Here is a 6496-nt window from a genome sequence, read left to right on the forward strand (position 1 = left end):
TGTGTGCACGCCGCGTGTGCGTGTATCGTGCGCGTGTGTGTGTGTGTGTGTGTGTGTGCGCGTGTATGTATCGTGCGTGTGTGTGTGTATGTATGTGCGTGTGTGTGTGTGTGTATGTATCGTGCGTGCGTGCGTTTGTGTGTATATGTGTGTGTGTGTGTGTGTTTGTGTGCATCTACAGGGACGTCTGGTGGACCTGATGACTGTTATTATTCCAGTCTGTCATTGACCTCCACATTGTGATCTGAGAACTCCACTTCTTACCAATGTTACACTTGTAAACCATTCTGATGCAGTGGTAAACGTCTGTCATTCTCTGTGTTTTATACTGTTTAGTTTCTTCTTGTTTTAATGTTGGCAATTATTGTTTATTTAAGGTTTGCCATGTATTTCCAACTCAGAATGACCTTACGTTATCTCGATGCCTTCTGTGTTGAATCAGAACAATGGGTCTTTTAGCATGGAATATGTTCTCACAAAAGGTGATGGCGTGGGGCTTTTTGTTGTGTGGCTATCATGCTATTGTAAACATGATCAATGTGAGCTCTGCCCTGAGTCTCTCGCCCACAGACAGACACACGTTGGGAGAAGAGAGGTGGGTCCAACAATTCCACTTCCACCAATTAGATTTGAGATGTGGAACTATTGATTTCCCCTCATTTTAACATTCTGTCAAAAAATAATGTTCAACTGAATTTAAAAAACAATGTTTCCCATCTCAAGTGGTTGAATAAAAAATACTACTATAGTAAGTGCCTATTAAGTGCCAAATAAAGTAACAGGGATCTCAGCCAACATTTAATCTTAAATCAGCCATGAATCGCATTTTGACAAGGGAAATGGAATCTTGTTGTTGTGTGGAACAGGGAGGGGTAATTGAATGCAAGCTTCACCAAAAGAAATGACAATAATTGTTAAAACATTTCTAGCCTGTCTAGTTATGGGTAACAGGGTTGACGTGTTGGGTAACAGGGTTGACGTGTTGGGTAACAGGGTTGACGTGTTGGGTAACAGGGTCAACGTGTTGGGTAACAGGGTCAACGTGTTGGGTAACAGGGTTTGACGTGTTGGGTAACAGGGTTGACGTGTTGGGTAACAGAGTTGACGTGTTGGGTAACAGGGTCAACGTGTTGGGTAACAGGGTTGACGTGTTGGGTAACAGGGTTGACGTGTTGGGTAACAGAGTTGACGTGTTGGGTAACAGGGTTGATGTGTTGGGTAACAGGGTTGATGTGTTGGGTAACAGGGTTGACGTGTTGGGTAACAGGGTTGATGTGTTTAGTAACAGGGTCAACGTGTTGGGTAACAGGGTTTGACGTGTTGGGTAACAGGGTTGATGTGTTGGGTAACAGGGTTGACGTGTTGTGTTGGATAACAGGGTTTGACGTGTTGGGTAACAGGGTTGATGTGTTGGGTAACAGAGTTGACGTGTTGGGTAACAGAGTTGACGTGTTGGGTAACAGGGTTGACGTGTTGGGTAACAGGGTTGACGTGTTGGGTAACAGGGTCGACGTGTTGGGTAACAGGCTTGATGTGTTGGGTAACAGGGTTGACGTGTTGGGTAACAGGGTTGACGTGTTGGGTAACAGGGTTTGACGTGTTGGGTAACAGGGTTGATGTGTTGGGTAACAGGGTTGACGTGTTGTGTTGGATAACAGGGTTTGACGTGTTGGGTAACAGGGTTGACGTGTTGGGTAACAGAGTTGACGTGTTGGGTAACAGGGTCGACGTGTTGGATAACAGGGTCGACGTGTTGGTTAACAGGGTCGGCGTGTTGGGTAACAGGGTTGAGGTGTTGGGTAACAGGGTTGAGGTGTTGGGTAACAGGGTTGACGTGTTGGGTAACAGGGTTGACGTGTTGGATAACAGGGTTGACGTGTTGGGTAACAGGGTTGACGTGTTGGGTAACAGGGTTGACGTGTTGGGTAACAGGGTTGACGTGTTGGGTAACAGAGTTGACGTGTTGGGTAACAGGGTTGTCGTGTTGGATAACAGGGTTTGACGTGTTGGGTAACAGGGTCAACGTGTTGGGTAACAGGGTTGACGTGTTGGGTAACAGAGTTGACGTGTTGGGTAACAGGGTTTGACGTGTTGGGTAACAGGGTTGACGTGTTGGGTAACAGAGTTGATGTGTTGGGTAACAGGGTCAACGTGTTGGGTAACAGGGTTTGACGTGTTGGGTAACAGGGTTGACGTGTTGGGTAACAGAGTTGATGTGTTGGGTAACAGGGTCAACGTGTTGGGTAACAGGGTTGACGTGTTGGGTAACAGAGTTGACGTGTTGGGTAACAGGGTTGATGTGTTGGGTAACAGGGTTGACGTGTTGTGTTGGATAACAGGGTTTGACGTGTTGGGTAACAGGGTTGACGTGTTGGGTAACAGAGTTGACGTGTTGGGTAACAGGGTTGACGTGTTGGGTAACAGGGTTGACGTGTTGGGTAACAGGGTTGACGTGTTGGGTAACAGGGTCGACGTGTTGGGTAACAGGGTTTGACGTGTTGGGTAACAAGGTTGATGTGTTGGGTAACAGAGTTGACGTGTTGGGTAACAGGGTTGACGTGTTGTGTTGGATAACAGGGTTTGACGTGTTGGGTAACAGGGTTGATGTGTTGGGTAACAGGGTTGATGTGTTTAGTAACAGGGTCAACGTGTTGGGTAACAGGGTTGATGTGTTGGGTAACAGGGTTGACGTGTTGTGTTGGATAACAGGGTTTGACGTGTTGGGTAACAGGGTTGATGTGTTGGGTAACAGAGTTGACGTGTTGGGTAACAGAGTTGACGTGTTGGGTAACAGGGTTGACGTGTTGGGTAACAGGGTTGACGTGTTGGGTAACAGGGTTGACGTGTTGGGTAACAGGGTTGACGTGTTGGGTAACAGGGTTGACGTGTTGGGTAACAGGGTTGACGTGTTGGGTAACAGGGTTGACGTGTTGGGTAACAGGGTTGACGTGTTGGGTAACAGGGTTGACGTGTTGGGTAACAGGGTTGACGTGTTGTGTTGGGTAACAGGGTTGACGTGTTGGGTAACAGGGTTGACGTGTTGGGTAACAGAGTTGACGTGTTGGGTAACAGAGTTGACGTGTTGTGCTCGACCCGTTCAGTTTTCTACCAGAAGATGGCCAAAAGCAGCTCACCTGTGTTACACTGTGATTTGACTATTAGATGTTCAATGTTTATTTAGAAAAACATATTTTAAAAATAATAGTTTCACCACTTTAAAATGAGAGTTCAGTTCACTTTACCTTAAAATGAGGGACCGTTTTTTTTTTTCTTAAAGTGAATCACTAATCACATTAAAAACATAATAGTCTTCAGAAATTACTGTCAAATCGACACAATAATTAGGGCTTTACAATGATGGTGACAACATTGAGAAATGTTGGAGTTAGGTGTTGAAAATCTTCCTGGGAGTCACAGCCCACTGGGTACAGAACCTCATTTCAATGTGGATAACTGGGAGTCACAGCCCACTGGGTACAGAACCTCATTTCAATGTGGATAACTGGGAGTCACAGCCCACTGGGTACAGAACCTCATTTCAATGTGGATACAGAACCTCATTTCAATGTGGGAGTCACAGCCCACTGGGTACAGAACCTCATTTCAATGTGGATAACTGGGAGTCACAGCCCACTGGGTACAGAACCTCATTTCAATGTGGATAACTGGGAGTCACAGCCCACTGGGTACAGAACCTCATTTCAATGTGGATAACTGAAAGTCACAGCCCACTGGGTACAGAACCTCATTTCAATGTGGATAACAGGAAGTCACAGCCCACTGGGTTCAGAACCTCATTTCAATGTGGATAACTGGGAGTCACAGCACAGCCCACTGGGTACAGAACCTCATTTCAATGTGGATAACAGGGAGTCACAGCCCACTGGGTTCAGAACCTCATTTCAATGTGGATAACTGGGAGTCACAGCCGCCCACTGGGTACAGAACCTCATTTCAGTGTGGATAACTGGGAGTCACAGCCCACTGGGTTCAGAACCTCATTTCAATGTGGATAACTGGGAGTCACAGCCCACTGGGTTCAGAACCTCATTTCAATGTGGATAACTGGGAGTCACAGCCCACTGGGTTCAGAACCTCAGAACCTCATTTCAATGTGGATAACTGGGAGTCACAGCCCACTGGGTACAGAACCTCATTTCAATGTGGATAACTGGGAGTCACAGCCCATTTCTGGGTCACAGCCCACAGAACCTCATTTCAATGTGGATAACTGGGAGTCACAGCCCACACAGAACCCATTTCAATGTGGATGGAGTCACAGCCCACTGGGTTCAGAACCTCATTTCAATGTGGATAACTGGGAGTCACAGCCCACTGGGTTCAGAACCTCATTTCAATGTGGGGCCCACTGGGTTCAGAACCTCATTTCAATGTGGATAACTGGGAGTCACAGCCCACTGGGTTCAGAACCTCATTTCAATGTGGATAACTGGGAGTCACAGCCCACTGGGTACAGAACCTCATTTCAATGTGGATAACTGGGAGTCACAGCCCACTGGGTACAGAACCTCATTTCAGTGTGGATAACTGGGAGTCACAGCCCACTGGGTTCAGAACCTCATTTCAATGTGGATAACTGGGAGTCACAGCCCACTGGGTTCAGAACCTCATTTCAATGTGGATAACTGGGAGTCACAGCCCACTGGGTACAGAACCTCATTTCAATGTGGATAACTGGGAGTCACAGCCCACTGGGTACAGAACCTCATTTCAATGTGGATAACTGGGAGTCACAGCCCACTGGGTACAGAACCTCATTTCAATGTGGATAACTCACAGCCCACTGGGAGTCACAGCCCACTGGGTACAGAACCTCATTTCAATGTGGATAACTGGGAGTCACAGCCCACTGGGTACAGAACCTCATTTCAATGTGGATAACTGGGAGTCACAGCCCACTGGGTTCAGAACCTCATTTCAATGTGGATAACAGGAAGTCACAGCCCACTGGGTACAGAACCTCATTTCAATGTGGATAACTGGGGAAATATTTGGTTGAGACGTTGATAAATGAGATTATAACTTATATTCACCTACTCAAAAAGACAGACAAAAGTTAGTTGAATTTCCAATGTACTATCACTATGCTTTCAACCATCTGAAAACATACCCAATTCCAATGGAAAAACAATGTCTGATTTTTTAAAAATGTAGTTGTCACCCAAATGTCTATCACTGCACTTTCAACCATTTAAAAGCACAGCAAAGTTCAAATGGGAACACAATGTCAAATATTTTGTTTACACAGGAGGACCTACGTTTCCATCTTCATCCTCTTCATTTTGTACATTAAAAGGCAATCAGAGTAACTGAACAGCTGATGCTTTCCAAAGTGCCGATGGAGTTGGGATGCTCTTCAAAATACTGCGGTCTTTTCTGTTCTACGGTCCAATGATTCATTCTTTATTTTTTGATGGATGGATACATTCTCAATTGTCATTTGAAATTACACATAGATGAGGGAAATGGAGAAATAGAGATTATGTCATAAGAGTTATTCCATCTCATTCATCTGTCAATGGGAGGTTTACCGTAAGGTGGACGGAGATTTTTCTTTAATGAGTCCGATGCAGAGGACTACTTTCCAGAGACCAGGGACAAATCCCTGTCATTCGATGAAGAAAAGGCGGAGATACAGAGGGAGAAGGTCGGAACGCCTTGTGAGGATTCAGAGGCGAGTGAGCAAATCGCCACTACCATCGGTTCTATTGGCCAACGTGCAATCACTGGAAAACAAACTCAATGATCTACGGTCGAGACTAGCCTGCCAACAGGACATTCAAAAACTGTAATATCATATGTTTTACCCAGTCGTGGCTGAACGACGACACGGATAACATAGAGCTGGCTGGGTTTTCCGTGTATCGGCAGGACAGAGCAGCTACGTCTGGTAAGATGAGGGGCGGGGTGGTGTGTTTATTTGTCAATAACTGCTGGTGCACCATGTCTAATATTAAAGAAGTCTTGAGGTATTGCTCGCCTGAGGTAGAGTACCTCATGATAAGCTGTAGACCCCGCTATCTACCAAGAGAGTTCTCATCTATATTATTCGTTGCCATTTATTTACCACCACAAACCGATGCTGGCATTAAGACCGAACTCAACAAGCTGTATAAGGCCATAAACAAACAAGAAAATGCTCATCCAGAAGCGGCCCTCCTAGTGGCCGGGGACTTTAATGCAGGCACACTTAAATCCATTTGACCTAATTTCTACCAGTAACCAGAGGAAAAAAAAACTCTAGTCCACCTTTACTCCACACACAGTGACGCATACAAAGCTCTCCCTCACCCTCCGTTTGGCAAAACGGACTATAATTCTGTCCTCCTGAGTCCTGCTTACAAGCAAAAACTAAAGCAGGAAGTACCAGTGACTCGCTCAACTCGGAAATGGTTATACACTACAGGAATGTTTTGCTACTACAGACTGGAATATGTTCCAGAATTCATCCAATGGCATTGAGGAGTATACCACC

This window comes from Oncorhynchus tshawytscha, unplaced genomic scaffold (genome assembly GCF_018296145.1).
Source record: "Oncorhynchus tshawytscha isolate Ot180627B unplaced genomic scaffold, Otsh_v2.0 Un_contig_3062_pilon_pilon, whole genome shotgun sequence".
Taxonomy (NCBI): Eukaryota; Metazoa; Chordata; class Actinopteri; order Salmoniformes; family Salmonidae; genus Oncorhynchus; species Oncorhynchus tshawytscha.